Source organism: Canis lupus, chromosome 22, assembly GCF_011100685.1.
Source record: "Canis lupus familiaris isolate Mischka breed German Shepherd chromosome 22, alternate assembly UU_Cfam_GSD_1.0, whole genome shotgun sequence".
NCBI classification, from domain to species: domain Eukaryota; kingdom Metazoa; phylum Chordata; class Mammalia; order Carnivora; family Canidae; genus Canis; species Canis lupus.
Window position 1 is genome coordinate 28,440,536 of NC_049243.1, and position 16,935 is coordinate 28,457,470.

At 34.9% G+C, this 16,935-nt stretch overlaps 1 long non-coding RNA gene across 1 annotated transcript in view; it reads left to right on the plus strand.

The window, feature by feature from the left end:
• Positions 1-16,256, plus strand: part of LOC111091651 — an 89,139-nt gene extending 72,883 nt beyond the window's left edge. Inside the window, exons 6-7 of the long non-coding RNA XR_005376377.1 lie at positions 452-569; positions 13,087-16,256. This is a non-coding gene — a long non-coding RNA (uncharacterized LOC111091651). The remainder of the gene's footprint in view (positions 1-451; positions 570-13,086) is intronic.
• Positions 16,257-16,935: the final 679 nt, after the last annotated feature.

Below are 16,935 nucleotides of genomic sequence, written 5' to 3' on the forward strand. Positions count from 1 at the left end.
GCTTTCTAACTTTTACCAGTCTGACAGATGAGAAGTGATATCTTAATATTGTTTGTATTTTAATTTCTTTGATTTTAGTTAGATTGAATATTTTTCATGTTTGAGCATCATTTTCATATCGTTTTAGAGAATTTTTATTCACTCCTTAGTTATCTTTTAAAGAAGTTAATACATAAAAATGTCTGATATTTATTCACATATTTACCATTTCTAGTACTTGTCTACTTTCTATGGATCCAAGTTTCCATCTGATAGCATTTTCTTTGAGCTTGAACTACCTTTAACATTTCCCTTAGAGTAGGTCTGCTGGCAACACATTTTCTCAGCTTTAGTTCTTCCAAAAATGTCTTTTCTTTGCCTTCATTTTTTGACAGATATTTTTGCTAGATATGGAAATCTAGGTTGCCAGTTATTTCCTCCCAGTACTCTATGTTGTGCTGTTGTCTTCCAGCTTACACCTTCTCTGACAAGAAGTCCGAAATCATTCTGATCCTGTTTCTCTGCTTGGCTCCATCTGGTGGTGTTCAATCCCTGAGCACCAGAGAGGACCTCTGGGAAGGAGTTTTCAGGTGGGTGCTGTCCTGTATTGTGTCAGTACTTCCTTCGAGTTTTATCTGTTATACTTACATACACTTTGCCTTTAAATTCTTGTTACAGATTTGTCTGTTTACTTTATCATTCTGCTATTTTTTAGGGATGACAAAAGCCTCAGGTCTTTTCTCCCATATAAAAAGTTAATTATTTTCTAGAATTGTGTTCATTTAAGTTTCTTTGTGCACTCAATTTTGTGATGAGTTAAAAAGAATAAGAGGGGCACCTGGGTGGCACAATCAGTTAAGCTTATTACTCTTGGTTTTGGGTTAGGCTGTGCTCTTGGGGTGATGGGATCAAGTCCTGTATCAGGCTCTGTGCTCCTCATGGAGTCTGCTTGGGATTTTTTCTCCCTCTGCCCCTTCTCACCACCCCATGTACACGCTGTCTCTTACTTTCTAAAATAAATAAATAAATTAATTTTAAAAAAGAATAAGAGGTCATAATTTTGCAGCTTCCTTAGCTTGAGTGTGAGAGCAATGATCTTCTGTGATCCTAATCTAATGGAGAGGTTCCTGGCTTCCAAAGACAATGTTTATAGTTACTCTATTTAGGTCACTTGTACGCACAGTCAATATTTGCTTACTTCACAGTACTCATTAAGGCCCCTGTTAAGATATGATCAGCCTTTATTTTCCTGTAGATATTGTGAGTTTTAGCAAGGAGATAGAAAGTGTAACTGTTAAGCCTAGAAATTATTCAACCTACAATTTCCTACTGGTAATTAAAGAGTGATTGACTTTTGTTTTCAATGCTAGTATTGTCAAAAGGATTCAAGCAATATTATGGTTAAAACTATTATATTAAGTATTAACAGAATATTTGTAGATCACAATGCTCTGTAACCTCTAATAAATTGAAACTTGGTTTTTCTTTTGAATTTCTGTTGAGTTGAGACTCTTTTTTGCACAGACATCTAGCATCACTCAAACACAGATCCCTATAAGAAAATGAAATTTGAGGAAATGGAGGCAGATTTCCAGTTTGCCTCACTCACTCTTCTTTCTTATATAATACATGAACTAAAAGATTTCATCAATCTTCACTAAGATTATGTCACCTCCGCAAAAGTTTTAATGGTTAAGAAAAGTTTGATCATACTTTCAACTCTTATTAGTGTGTTTATTGTCGTTATTTTATTGTATTAGATTCAAGATAACAATCATTTGCATGAATAGATTAAATATTTCATTTCTAGAGGTGAATAGCTTTTCTAACCATCTTTCAATTCAAGGGATTATGTTACTTTTCATTTGAATAAATGTCAGATATTAGGAAATGAAATGGAATGCCTGGAATGCCTTTGTATTTAATTGCATTACAGCCAATTTTGGAATAGCTATTTATTTTTATTGTTTCAAAAAATATTAGTGTGCTGTAAAATCAATATTCTTTCCATTATTCTTTCCAAGGTGGATATTCTAAATGTATTAGTTTTTATTTAGTGATTAACAATTAAATAGTATAAGTATATTCATAACTAGCTTAGAAAAGCATTTGCATATTCCACTCTTTCGGTGTTTATAAACCAAATTAAATATTTTTATGTCTAAGTAGTATTTGTATGAGGTAACCAAGGCATACTTTTCCCATGCTTATTTTTTATCTGTTGTTTGAAATGCAATGGAATAGGGGCACTTGACTGGCTCAGTCAGTAGAGCATTGGACTCTTGATCTCAGAGTTGTGAGTTAAAGCCCCATGTTGTGTGTGGAGCCTACTTAAAAATATTATAAATATCTATAGTAAAGTCATATCAATGGCTTCAGAAATGAAAAGGAATAATGGATAGGGGAGAAAGATATTTCTTTTCCTCATTCCTACCTTTGCCCATAGAAAAAGAGCAGCCATCAACCACTAACACTTTTACTTTTGTGGAAAGTCCTGGATGTGTGTCAGAGATAAGATGAACTGGTTGGCAGAGCAGTATAAGAGAGAGAAGATACAGAGTTAAATCAGCAAAAAATATCCCATGCCTTGAGTGTGTTGTAGCGTTACTCTGCTGGGGCCAGGTGGAAAGGAAGATGTAGTCTGTGTGATTTTCACATTCTATCATCTCTTAAGTGCCTTTAGAAGTGCACTGAACTTAACCCACTGAAAACTAGGTTGAATAAAAGATAAAAATGCTTTCAATTTACTTAGGGCTTTATCAGTTAACTTCTTATCTACCTAATTTGCTTTCCATAAGTTTCTATGGTAAGTGGAACTCAAACTGTTGATTCCACTCTAATTGTGAGGCAACTGAACTGAGAGAATGACTTCCCAAGTTCACATAGACTTCAAATGGCAGAAGCAGACATAAACCAAAGGTTCAGATTTCCAGTCCTCCTATCCATCCAGTCTTCCTGGATGATTGTAGATTTTAAGTTCTAGGGGAGCCAAGTCCTTGAATGACATCTGCGTGTACTGTCCTAAAATTTTTCTGATTAACTTCATTAGCAAAACTCCTCCAAGCAGGACAGCATTAGGTAAAAGAGAAAAGCTATATTGGATGCACTGTAAAGAACGTAAAGAGAAATCAAAGGTGAAGTTAATTCCCAAGTACTCTGAATTTTTCTACTTGTACTTTTTTCTGTGGGATTTATTTATTTATTCTTAACAGATTTATTTATTTATTTTAGAGAAAGAGAGAGAACATGAGCGGGGTGGGGGTGGGGCAGAGGCAGAGGGAGAGAATCTCAGGCATATGCTCTGATAAGTGTGGAGTCTGATGTGGGGCACCACACAGGGCCAGATCTCACAACGCTAAGATCATGATTTTAGGTGAAATCAAGAGTCAGATGCTTCAGTGACTGAGTCACCCAGGTGCCCTTGTGGCCTCTTTTTAGATCTTTACTCTGTTTTGCAGTTCAACTATAAATTCCTATTTTGCCTATCCTGAAGTCAAACAATGGTCAACAGCCACATGTACAGTTAGTTTATTGTTTGTACATTCATTTATTTAGCATTTACTGAATCCTGACTATATACTAACCATTAGTATTTGGCCTAGGAATTTAAAAATAATTAAAAAGAATTTCCTCCTTTTAAGGAGCATGTAGTGTAGTAAACAAGACAGAAAAATTAACAGAGACCATGGTTTTTCTATTGACTACAAAATAATGATCAAATGCATTAGATGCTTCCTGCCCTGACACTCTCCTTTCCCATTGCTGTTTTACTCAAGAAAATGAAATTCCTGAGTAAAAACTCTTTTAGAAAATGCTCTTCTAGATATTTAGGTTCAGAATGGAATCTGCAAATGTGCAGGGTTCTGTTCTATTTAATCATGTGGTAACCTCAGAAAGAGTGGGGCTGTTTGCTTACAGAATTTCTCTAAATACTCTGTATCTCCTCTTTGAAAGAATTCCATGTGCATTTGTAACTATTGTCCAGTATTATTTGGTAGAACAATGCATTTGCTACTGTGATAGAGTAGAGGTCCTCAAAGTACAGACTGTGGAACACTAGGGCTCCCTAAGAGCCTTTAGAAGTCTGTAAAGTCAAAACTATTTTCATAATTGGAAAACACTTGATCTACTTAAAACACTTCTGACACCAAATATGTAGGGTTTTTTTTCCCACATCAGCAACCAATTCTTTGACTCCTTGGACAATGACGAGGTGTCCACTGATTCAAATAAATTAACCCACAAGTTAAGGGCTCAGTTCCACAAGGCTGCTCCCACTTCAGATATAGTCACAAGTCCCTCACCTCCCACACTTCCCATTGACCAGACACAAATTGAGGGTTTCCTGATCCTCTCCTCAGTTTCAATAATTTGCTAGAACAGCCCATAGAACTCAGAAATAGTTTACTTACTATTGCCATTTTATTATATAGGATAGTAATCAGGAACAGCCAAATGGAAGAGGTACATAGGACAAGGTATGAGGTAGAGACAGAGCTTTTCTGTCCTCTCTGGGTAAACTATGCTCCCAACATCTCAATGTGTGCACCAACACAGAAGCTCTCTGAATCTCTGTTTGTATGGTGAGTTCATAACCTAGACATGATTGATTAAACAACTGGCCATTAATGCTTAATTCATTTCCAGCCTTTTTCTCTTTCCCAAAGTGAATTTATCTTCTGTTAAGTTTTGTATTATAAAATAATACATTCATGTTTCTATAGCAAAGAAAAACCAGCATAAAACACACTTAAAATAGACCAAGATTTCATGGTAAATAGTAAGCCAAAAAAAGGTTTAATTATGATGTCATCTTTAAAAAATGAAACTACATCCTAAAATTTGTATGGAACCACAAAAGACCCCAAATAGCCAAAAGATTCTCGAGAATAAAGCATAAAGCTGGAAGTATCATAATCCCAGACTTCAGTATATTACAAAGCCATAGTAATCAAAACAGTATGGTACCTGCACAATAATACACATAGTTCAAAGGAACAGTTAGGGAGTCTAGAAATAAGCCATACTTATATGGTCAATTAATCTTTGACAAAGAAGGCAAGAATATACATGCAGAAAAGACAATCTCTTCAACAAATGGTACTGGGAAAACTAGATAGCTACATGCAAAATAATGCAACTGGAGAACTTTCTTTCACTATACAGACACACACACACAACACACACACAAAAAAACCCCCAGAAAATAGATTAAAGACCTAAATGTGAGACCTAAAATCATAAAAATCAGTAATTTCTCTGATATTTGCCACAGTGACATGTTTATAGATATGTCTCCCTAGGCAATGGGAACAAAAACAAAAATAAACTATAGGACTACTCAAGAAAAAAAACAAAAAGACAAAACAAAACAAAAGAACCTTTTGCACTGCAAAAGAAACAATCAACAAAACTAAAAGGCAACCTATTTGTAAATGATATATCTAATAAGGAGTTAATATCCAAAATATACAAAAAACTTAACTCAGTACCAGAAAGAGACAAAGAAATCAATTAAAAAATGGGCAGAGGACATGAACAGACATTTCTCCAAAGAAGACATACAGATGGCTAACAGACACATGAAAAGATATTTGACATCACTAATCATCAGGGGAATGCAAATCAAAACCACAACAAAATATCACTTTATACCAATCAGAATGGCTAGTATCAAAAAGATAAAAAATAATAAATGATGAGGATGTAGAGAATAGGGAATATTTGTGTACTGTTGGCAGGAATGTAAATTGGTGCAACAACTGTGGAAAACAGCATGGAAGTTCATAAAAAATTAAAAATAAAAATACCATATGATCCAATAATTCCACTATTAGGTATTTACTGAAAGAAAACAAAAACACTAATTTGAAAAGATATATGCAGCTATATGTTTATTGCAGCATTATTTATGTTAGCCAAAATATGGAAGCAACCCAAGTGTCATCAACAGATGAATGAATAAAAAAAAAGAGGTTATCTATTTATCTATCTATCTATCTATCTATCTATCTATCTATCATCTATCTATCTGTAATGGAATGTTATGGAATACTAGTCAGCCATAAAAAGAATGAGATTTTGCTATTTGGGACAACATGGATGGACCTAAAGGGTGTTGTGTTAAGTGAAATAACTCAGACTGAGAAAGAAAATACTCTATGATTTCACTTATATGTGAAATCTAAAACAAACAGAAGCAGGTTCATAAATATAGGGAACAAACTGATAGTTATGGGGGGGGAGAGGAAGGGAGCAAAATAGGTAAAGGGGATTAAAAGGAATGAAATTCCAGTTATAATATAAATAAATGCCAGAAATAAAAAAAGTACACCATAGGGGATATAGTCAGTAATACTGTAATAACATTGTATGGTGACAGATACTATACTTATTGTGGTGAGCACTGAGTAATGTATAGAACTGTTGAATCACTATGTTTTACACCTGAAGCTATTATTATGCCAATCTTACTTCAATAAAAATAAAAAAGAATGAAATTATGTATTACATAATAAGTTATGCATATTATTTTAGTATGACCAAGAATGAATCAATTAAACAATTTCAACTGATACAATATTTTGGACAAAATAATGTGAAAACAAATTATCTTTGCTTGATGTTTGTATAGTGTAACTATGGAGAGAGCCATTTGTCCTGAAGATCATTTGCCTCAAATGTTTCTTTCAGTCCTTTTGTAGTCATTATGCTTGCCTTTTCCTACTGTTCTTTCTATTTTCTCTAGACTGATTGTTGATTAATTTTACTAGATATTAATTTATCAAAAACTTTGTGTATGTTTTAAGTAATCTTCTGACTTCAATTTTCATTTGCAAGTGATTTGCCCAGTAGTGTCAGATATCCCCAAATCAACAAGAGACCTGTGTTTACAGAAAATACTAGACAAGAGCGTCACCTGGGTAATGGTGTCAGTTAACTAGTGAATGTTTTCATATTAGGATGACTTTTGCTTTTGTATGTGACTTCAGGACAGAAGAAACTCATAGAATGCATACTTGGACAATAAGTTCAAGTTTATGCTTACAAACTCCCACATATACTTCCACCTTCAAAATTTCTTTTAGGTATTTCCAGAACCCTGTTTTCTTATGCAGAGAGATACATCATTCATGTTGAAATGGACTGAATTGATGGATGCTCTTCTAACAAATCAGATCTAAAGACACTTGGAGAAAATGAAGGGATGGAAAAGCATTTATCATGCAAATGGAAGTGAAAAGAAAACCAGGGTAGCAATACTTATATTGAACAAAATAGACTTTAAAACAAAGAGACAAAGAAAAACACTATATAATCCACAAAGGGAACAATCCAACAAGAATAACAATAGTAAATGTTTATATGCCCAATATGGGAGCACTTAAGTATATAAAGCAGCTAATAACAAACATAAACAAAGTAATCAATAGTAATATAATAATAGTAGGGGACTTTAACACCCCACTTACATCAATGGGTAGATCATCCAGACAGAAAATCAACAAGGAAACAGTGGCTTTGAATGACACAAAGGACCAGATGGATCTAACAGATATATTCAGAACATTCTATCCTAAAACAGCGGGACATACATTCTTTTCAAGTGCATGTGGAACATTCTCCACAATACATCACATATTAGGTCACAAAACAAGTCTCAACAGATTCAGAAAAATCAAAGTCTTACTAACTTTTCCAACCATAACACTATGAAACTAGAAGTCAACCACAAGAAAAATCTGGAAAGAACACAAACACATGGAGGTTAAATAACATGTTATTAAACAATGAATGGGTCAACCAAGAAATCAAAGAAGAAATCCAAAAACATGCTGACAGGTAAACATGGAGACAAGTAAAGATGGAAACATAATGGTCCAAAATCTTTGGGATGCAGCAAATGCTGTCCTAAGAGGGAACTTTATAGCAGTTCAGGCCTATCTCAAGAAGCAAACAAAACAAAACAAAACAAAACAAAAATAACAACAAAAAACCTCAAATAAAAAAATCCTGACCTTATACCTAAAGGAGCTAGAAAAAGAAGAACAAATAAAGCCCCAAACCAGCAAAGGAAGGAAATAATAAATATTAGAGCAGAAATAAGAGAAATCGAAATTTTAAAATCCATAAAACAGATAAATGAAACCAGGAGTTGTTTCTTTGTGAAAAAATCAACAAAACTGATAAAGTTTTTGCCAGACTCATCAGAAAACAAAATTAAACAAAAAACAATCCAGAGAGAGAGAAAGAGAGGACTCAAACAAAATCAGAAAGGAAAGAAGAAAAATAACAACCAAAACCAACCAAAAGAAGAGAAATAACAACTAAAACCATGCAAAGGATTATAATAGAATATTGCGAAAAATTATATGCCAATAAATTGGACAACTTAGAAGAAATAGATAAATTCCTAGAAACATAATATACCAAAACTAAATCAGGAAGAAATAGAAAATTTGAGCAGACCAATTACCTACCAGTAATGAAATTGAATCAAGAATGAAAACCTCCCAACAAACAAAAGTTCAGGACCAGACAGCTTCACAGGTGAATTCTACCAAGCATTTATAATTTTTATTTAATTAATTAATTTATTTTTTTTTAATTTTTATTTATTTATGATAGAGAGAGAGAGAGAGGCGCAGAGACATAGGCAGAGGGAGAAGCAGGCTCCATGCACCAGGAGCCCCATATGGGATTCGATCCCGGGTCTCCAGGATCGCGCCCTGGGCCAAAGGCAGGCGCTAAACCACTGCGCCACCCAGGGATCCCTATTTAATTTATTTTTAAAAAGACTTTATTTATTTATGAGAAAGAGAAAGAGAGAGAGCAAGAGAGAGTGAGAGGAGATGGACAAATAGACTCAGTGCTGAGCCTAGAGCCTGATGAGGGGCTCAATCTCACAACCCTGAGATCATGACCTGAGCCAAAATCAAGAGTTAGAGGCTTAACCAATTGAGCCAGTCAGATATCCCTCTACCAAACATTTAAAGAAGAGTTAATAACTATTTTTTTAAACTCTTCAAAAAAAAGTGGAACAGGAAGGAAAGCTTCCAAATTCATTTTATGGGGGCAGCATTACCCTGATACCAAAATCAGATAAAGTCACTGAAAAAAAAAAAAAAAAAAAAAAAGAACTACAGGGGTGCCTGGGTGGCTTAGTTAGTTAAGCATCTGACTCTTTATCTCAGCTCAGGTCTTGATCTCAGGGTCATGAATTAAAGTCCCTCATTGGGCTCCATGGCTCCATGCTGGACATAGAAACTACCTAAAACAAACAAACAAATGAACAAAAAACTACAGGCCAATATCTCTGATAAACATAGATTTAAAAAATCTTCAACAAAATATCAGCAAACTGAATCCACCAATACATTTAAAAAATCATTCATGATGATCAAGTGGGATTTATTCCCAGGCTGCAAAGGTGGCTTGATATTCACAAATCAATCAACATGATACATCACAGCAACAGAGGAAAGGATAAAAACCATATGATCATTTCAATAGATGCAGAAAAAGCATGCGATAAAGTACAACGATTCACAGTGAAAGCCCTCAACAAAATAGGTTTAGAGGGAACATACTTTAACATAATAAAGGCCATATATAAAAAACCTACAGCAAATATTATCCTCAATGGTAAAAGCCTGAGAGCTTTCTCCTAAGATCAGAAACAAGGGATGGCCACTCTCATCTCTTTTATTCAACACAGTGCTGGAAGTCCTAGCCAGAGCAATCAGATAACAAAAAAGAAGAAATAAGAGGCATCTAAATTGGTAAGGAAGAAATAAAACTTTCACTGTTTGCAGATGACATGATCATACATATAGAAAACCTGAAAGACTCCACCAAAGAAACTATTAGAACTGATATATGAATTCAGGAAGGTCTCAGGATATACAAAATCAATATACAGAAATCAGTTGCATTTTTTAAAAAGATTTTATTTATTTATTCATGAGAGACACAGAGAGAGAGGCAGAGACATAGGCAGAGGGAGAAACAGGCTCCTTTCATGGACCCTGGAATCATGACCTGAGCCGAAGGCAGATGCTCAACCACTGAGTCACCCATGTGCCCCTCAGTTGCAGTTCTATACACTAATATAGAAGCAGCAGCAGAAAGGCAGAAAGAGAAAATAAGAAAACAATCCCATTTACAATTGCATCAAAAAATAATAAAATACCTAGGAATAAACTTAACCAAGGAGGTTAAAGAGACATACTCTGAAAAGTATAAAATACCAATGAAAGAAATTGAAGATGACACAAACAAAAGGAAATATTGGAAGAACAAATATTGTTAAAATGTCTACACTACCTAAAGTAATCTGCAGATAAATTGCAATCCCTTTCAAAATACCAATATTTTTAACAGAATTAGAACAAATATTTCTAAAATTTGTATGGAACTACAAAAGACCTTGAATACCCAAAGCAATCTTGAAAAAGAAAAGCAAAGCTGGAGGTATCATAATCCCAGATTTCAAGATATACTACAAAGTTGTAGTGATCAAAACAGTATAGTACTGGCACAGCAATAGACCCATAGATCAATAGAACAGAATTGAGAACCTATAAACAAACTCACAAGTATATTGTCAATTAATGTTTGACAAAGGAGGCAAGACTATTCAATGGAGAAAGACAGTGTTCAACAAATGGTGTTGGGAAAAATGGACAGCAATATGCAAAAGAGTGAAACTGGACAACTTTCATATATCATACATAAAAGTAAATTCAAGATGAATTAAAGAGACCTGAAACCATAAAATGTGAGACTGAATGTGAGACTTGAAAACATACAAATCCTAGAATAGAGCACAGGGATAAAAACTGTTGGCCGTAGCAACATTTTCTATGTCTCCTAAAGCAAAGGAAATGAACAAAATTAAAAATTGCAAAAATGAGCAAAATTAAACTATTGGGACTACGTCAAAATAAAAAGCTTCTGCACAGCAAAGAATTCAAACAATTGACAAACTATAAGACAACCCATGAATCAGAGATTTGCAAATGATATATTTGAGAAAGGATTAGTATCCAAAATATATAAAGAGCTTTTCTCCAAAGATGGCCAATAGACACATGAAAAGATGCTCACGATCACTCATCATCAGGGAAATGGAAATGAAAAATTGAGCTATCACCTGACACCTGCCAGAATGACTAAAATAAAAAATACAAGAAACAGCAAGTGTTAGCTAGCATGTGAAGAAAAGGAACCCTCTTGCATTGTTGGTGGGAATGCAAACTTGCAGCCACTGTGGAAAACAGCATGGAGTTTCCTCAAAAAAAGTTAAAAATAGAACTATCATATGATAATTATATACCATAATTATATATATATATATACACACACACCATAATTATCATATGATAGTATGATATATATATCATATATATATATATATCTCACTCTACTACCCCTCTCAACCCACCACAACCCCATAATCCACTATATTTCCTCAACCTACCACAACCCCACAACCTACATCTCCTCAATCCACCACAACCCCACAACCCACATCTCCTCAACCCACCACATTTCCTCAACCCACCACAACCCCACAACCCTTCAACTCACCACAGTCCACTGCCACTCAACCGTCCACAGCCCCTCACCCTGTCACAATCCCTTACCTTGCTATGACCTCTCCTATGAGCCTCCTCATAGGATAGGCCTAGCACCTCTACTCACCCTGCCATGATGGCTGATCCTACCTCAACCCCTATGATCACTATCAAGTCCATTCTAATTTAAATATATATTTTTTTATATATAGTTATATATCTAACTTAAATATACTATATATATAGTATTCCATATATAATAGAATACTACTCAGCCATAAAAAATGAAATTTTGCCATTTGCAACAACATGGATGGATCTAGAGCGTATCATGCTAAGTGAAATTAGTCAGTTAGAGAAAGAGCAATATCATATGATCTCACTCATATGTGGAATTTAAGAAACAAAACAAATGAACAAAGAAAAAAAAGACAAACCAAAAATCAGTCTCTTTATTATAGAGAACAAACTGGTGGTTATCAGAAGGAAGGTGGTGGGAGTTAATGAGTGAAATAGGTGATGGGGATTAAAGAGTACTTATCATGATAAGCACTGAGTAGTGTATAGAACTGTTGAATCATCATACTGTATACCTGAAACTAATATACACTGTATGTTAACTATACTGGAATTTAAAAAAATATAGAATGCCATGCATAAAAAATAAGCAAATTAATATTTGTCTTATAAAAAGCATAGAAAGAAAATTGAGAGAAAATTTATTACAGTAACTCCAAATACAAGTAGAATTTACAAATATAGTTTTATTAATTTTCCATAAAGAAACAAATGTGTACATATGCATAATTATATATGTGTGTTTTAAAAAATAATAGTCACTTTTTTGTATTTAGGAGTATATTAATTTTATTATATTAAGATTTTTTTAAAGTGTATCATAAACTTATTTTGTTTGTTTTTATGATAGATTCCAATTTGTGTTTTATTTGAAATACTGACATCAGCCATATAGCATATAATATTGTCATATTTTGCTATCATCAGCTTGGTTTTGGTTTTTCTATTTAAAAATATTACTCTTGTATCAAAAAGAAAATAAGGATATAGAACTTTTATGTATGTGTGTATGTATTTATATATTTTTAAAATATTTTATTGAATTATTTGAGAGAGACAACATGACTGGGGGAAGGTGCAGAGGGAAAGGGAGAAGCAGGTTCCCCACTGAGTGGGGAGCCAGATGTGGTGCTCCATCCAGGGCCCTGAGATAATGGCCTGTGCCAAAATCAAGAGTGTGATACTTATGGATTAAGCCACTCAGGCACCCCAGGATATAGAACTTTTAAAAGAAATTCTTTATATTTTAAAATGATGGTAATATTTCATTATGAAAAATAGGACACACCCACTAATAGAAAATGTAAAAGATACAAGAAAGCAGGAAAAAAGCTATCGGAATGACTGTTGACATTCCTAATATTTTTTGTTTTTTTTCTATGCTATATAAATTTTATATATTTTAAATCAAACTGCTGATAATATTTGTTCTCCTTTTTTCTTTTTAAAGTAAGAAGAAAACTTTGAAAATCCTTGAATGGGGTCTCGCACATATTAAGCTACCTTCTCTGTCCACTTTGTCAAAGAACAGTATGGCTTAGTTCATTGTAGTCATGCTTATAATGACATTTTGAATCTATTTACATACATCATCTCATTCAGTTTCCTCAAGAATACTCCGATAAAACTGTTATTCCTATCAATTTTATAGGCAAGAAAATCAAAGCTCTTAGAGATCTGGCAATTTGCTCCAAGTTCTATTGATTTTAAGATTGGAACTCAGGTTTCATTTGAGGGTAAAGCCTCCAATTTTAACCCTAAACTTTATTGCCAGCTCTGTCAAGGTGATTGAGTAATATTTAAACTGAAAAGAAAAACAGGTTAGATGGCTTCGTGGTCATCACAGTCACAGAAACCACCTTTTTAGATTTGTGCACTACTGGTTGAACAACTGATACATTCTCCTTTGGATGGGAAGATCTGAGTTTGCCTTACTGAGCTGCTGCTTTTTCCATAGACTGTGGGAAAATTGAGGATATCCTTGCTCCAAAGACCTAGGCCATGGCAGGTATTCTTCTACAGGAGGACCAGAGAGGTGCATAGTGGCAGCCTGCACAAGAGTGCATGGTTTCTAGTCTTCAGGGGCACCCTGGTGAGTAACTGCACTGTGTTGTTGGCTTCCTACTTTGTGACTGACTGGGAAAGATCATTCTAATCAAGACAGTAGACCTCCAAGTCTACTTAGAGGGGAAATATCAGGATGACAACCAGGATGAGAAGAACATCCAGAATCTGTGTATTTCTGCTACCATTCTGCAGCCCAACTCTGACCTCATCCTGCTTGATGCTAAGTTTACCATTTTGAAGCTCCTGAACAAGGCTCATGTCAGCCCCCTCATCCAGCTCATTTTCCTTGAGGCCACTTGGGACCTCAGCATCTCCTTCCAGGAGTCCCACATCACTGTGGCCTGCTGGAAGGTGCTGGCCAAGTGAAAGACCACTGGCTTCAAGAATAATATATGCTGTGCTCAGGAGTGGTCAAGGTAGCAGACTCATTGCTGCGTGAGGAACATCATGAAGACCATGGCATTCTAGTGAGTGACATTGATAACATGCCATTTGGGACACTACCTCCTTTTTTAATATCTGCTTCAGAGACGGTATGTGTGTATGTGTGCTTGTGTGTAGTCTTTCAGTATATCCATCCATCCATCCATCCATCCATCCATCCATCCATCTCTCTGTTGCATGAGGCAGTGTGGACCTAAAGTGTGACTTTACCTGCAAATTTGGCTGTGCCAGGAAGAGGCTTCTGATTTCAGAGACAAAACTCAGTGGAGGGTGAGTAGAGCTCAGTTTCTAGTAGGCAACTGCTTCCTTGACTGCTCCAACAACCATTTGGAAGACACCAGAGTTTTCAAGTTCTTCAAAGACAGACTATATGAGTAGCAAAGAAAATCTTCCCATTCAACCAATCCAGTGGCCTTCTCCATCCTGCAGTGGTGTGAATGGCATGGTCAGTTCTGAGGGGAGATCTAGGTTTCATGAGGCCTATTCTGAGGTTCCAGAGAATCCAAGTTCTAACGATCTGACTGCAAGATGGCCCGGGACAGTGGAGCTTTGAAGAGGCACATGCTTTTTTGTACATTGCCACAGTACAGTGTGGTCCTTTTCCCTTCCAATGTCCTATACACATATTACTAAAACAAGGGTTGGTTTCTGACCTACAAAAAAACAAAACAAAACAAAAAAAACAAGTCTCCAAGCAAACAAAACAACAAACCCTTGAGTGGAGTGAGTGCTTAGTATTTACAGATGATTGAATGGGCAAGGGAAGAGAAACAAGTGAGGGAATCCAAATCTGTTCAATGAACACAAAGGGAAAAATCCTCGGGAAGTCAGTGGGGGAAAGGTTTTCCAAAGGAAGTGGATCTGAGATACTGGGCTACAGATCTCACAGGCAGAAGAGAAGAAACAGGAAGACAGTCAAGACTGGGACAGAAAATGAAGCAAAACATCTCAAAGGGTTTTGGGGATCCTATGCCTGGCATTGTAATTAGTGGGTGGTTTCCTCTGATTTAAGAGTCGGAAAAAATGTATGAAAGGCTCTCCAGGGACTGAGTGGATGGTAAAGAATCCCTACTGTAGATGCCAGGTACACAGACAAGTCTCTAATGAGTATTTTCCAGTATCAAGTTCAACTGGCACTGAACATACATACAAAAAGCGGATGAATTATTTTGGCATGTGGCTATTACATCTACCTTGTCACTGCCTCTGTCCCAGTGCATTGCAGCCGACACAATGTTTCCACTCAGAAGACATCAAAAGGTATATCTCACTTTAAATATGGTAAAAGAAACCCTGATCACACAATTTGAGACTTTTAATATGAGCTCTTCGTTGAATCTCTTTGCTTAATGTTTTCAGAGGTCAAAAGGAGTTGTTAACTGTCTGCCTTGAACCACAGAGAAAGTTACTGCTCATTCTAAGTGCAGATTTTTAGGAGGGTGTTCCTGGCAATTGCTTGCAGTTGGCTTTTTCAAATTTAAATGGGAATTAATATTCAGAACTGGTTTTGGTGGACAGGTGGGAAGATTCTGGAAAATAGGCCGTTTGTCAAGATGAATCTGGGCTACAACTTTTAAAGCGTTGTTGGTATATTTATCATAATTTTGGGCTAAAAACATATTAGTACTGTTTTTCACAAGCCTATTCATAATGAAATTTGTAATACTTTTTTCCCTGAAATGTCTTAATAATATGGCCTCCTTAAAGAAAAGTTTATGTAATACCTATGATTTGACTTATTTTATAGGATGCCCAAGTAATGTTTCACAAAGAATGTGTCTCATGTGCTTACTATTTTGAAAATCACTATAGTAGATGCTATCTCTAATGCCATTCTCAATATGCTCCATTTTGAAACTTCCACTATTAACTATTTTTGGTGTTATTTCCAATTTTACTCACTTTCTTTTATAATAAATCAATATCAAGCCTTTATTTTTGAGGTGTTATATTTCATATCTGTGTGTCCACCCATGGTTGAATATGGATATTGTGTACATTCAATGAGTACTCTCTATCCTTCGTCTTCTGAGCCTGGAGTACTTGCAAAAATATTTTGGTGAATGAATTAATTGATGCAAAACATGGGTCTAAGTATCACAGTATTAAATGGGCAAAAAAAATACTTAATACATTTTGGACTAATTATTAGTTCACTAAAAAATATAGAATCAAGAATGGTAATATAACCATAATTTTTTGTTTTTACTTAAATTTATATCAACAAAATAAAAATATAACTCAAAATACCTAATTGTGTGGATATATTTTCAGCGTTTAAGAACTACTAGTTAAAAATACATCTGTAGGATGTTCTATCTAAAATTTCATTTTTTGGAGATAATTTAAAAAATAAACAAATATCAGAGGGCTCATTTGATTACCTAGAGATCAGTAAATAGAAGTCCTACTTCCCTTCAGAGCTTTTGCCATGATTAAACAGGAATTGTTCATCCAGAGCTCCTGAAATAAGACATCTAATTAGGGTACATGCTAACTCATCTTGAAACTGATGGAGGAGAGTTGAACACAGAGGTTAAACATGATCTAAGATTATTGGAAAAGCTTCCAGGAATTCATTTTCGCAGTAGAGAATGTAAACTGTTATAATTAACACCACTATTCCCAGTGTAATTTCTTCAATATTTGCAATTATTAGATTCTAAATAAGTATAAAATGTAGTATATAAGAATTGTACTTAGCTAAGCAGTATTGGTGATATAACTGAATGAATTATTTTTCATTTTGTTTAACATTTTGAAGCCAACACATATTTTTCCAAATGGG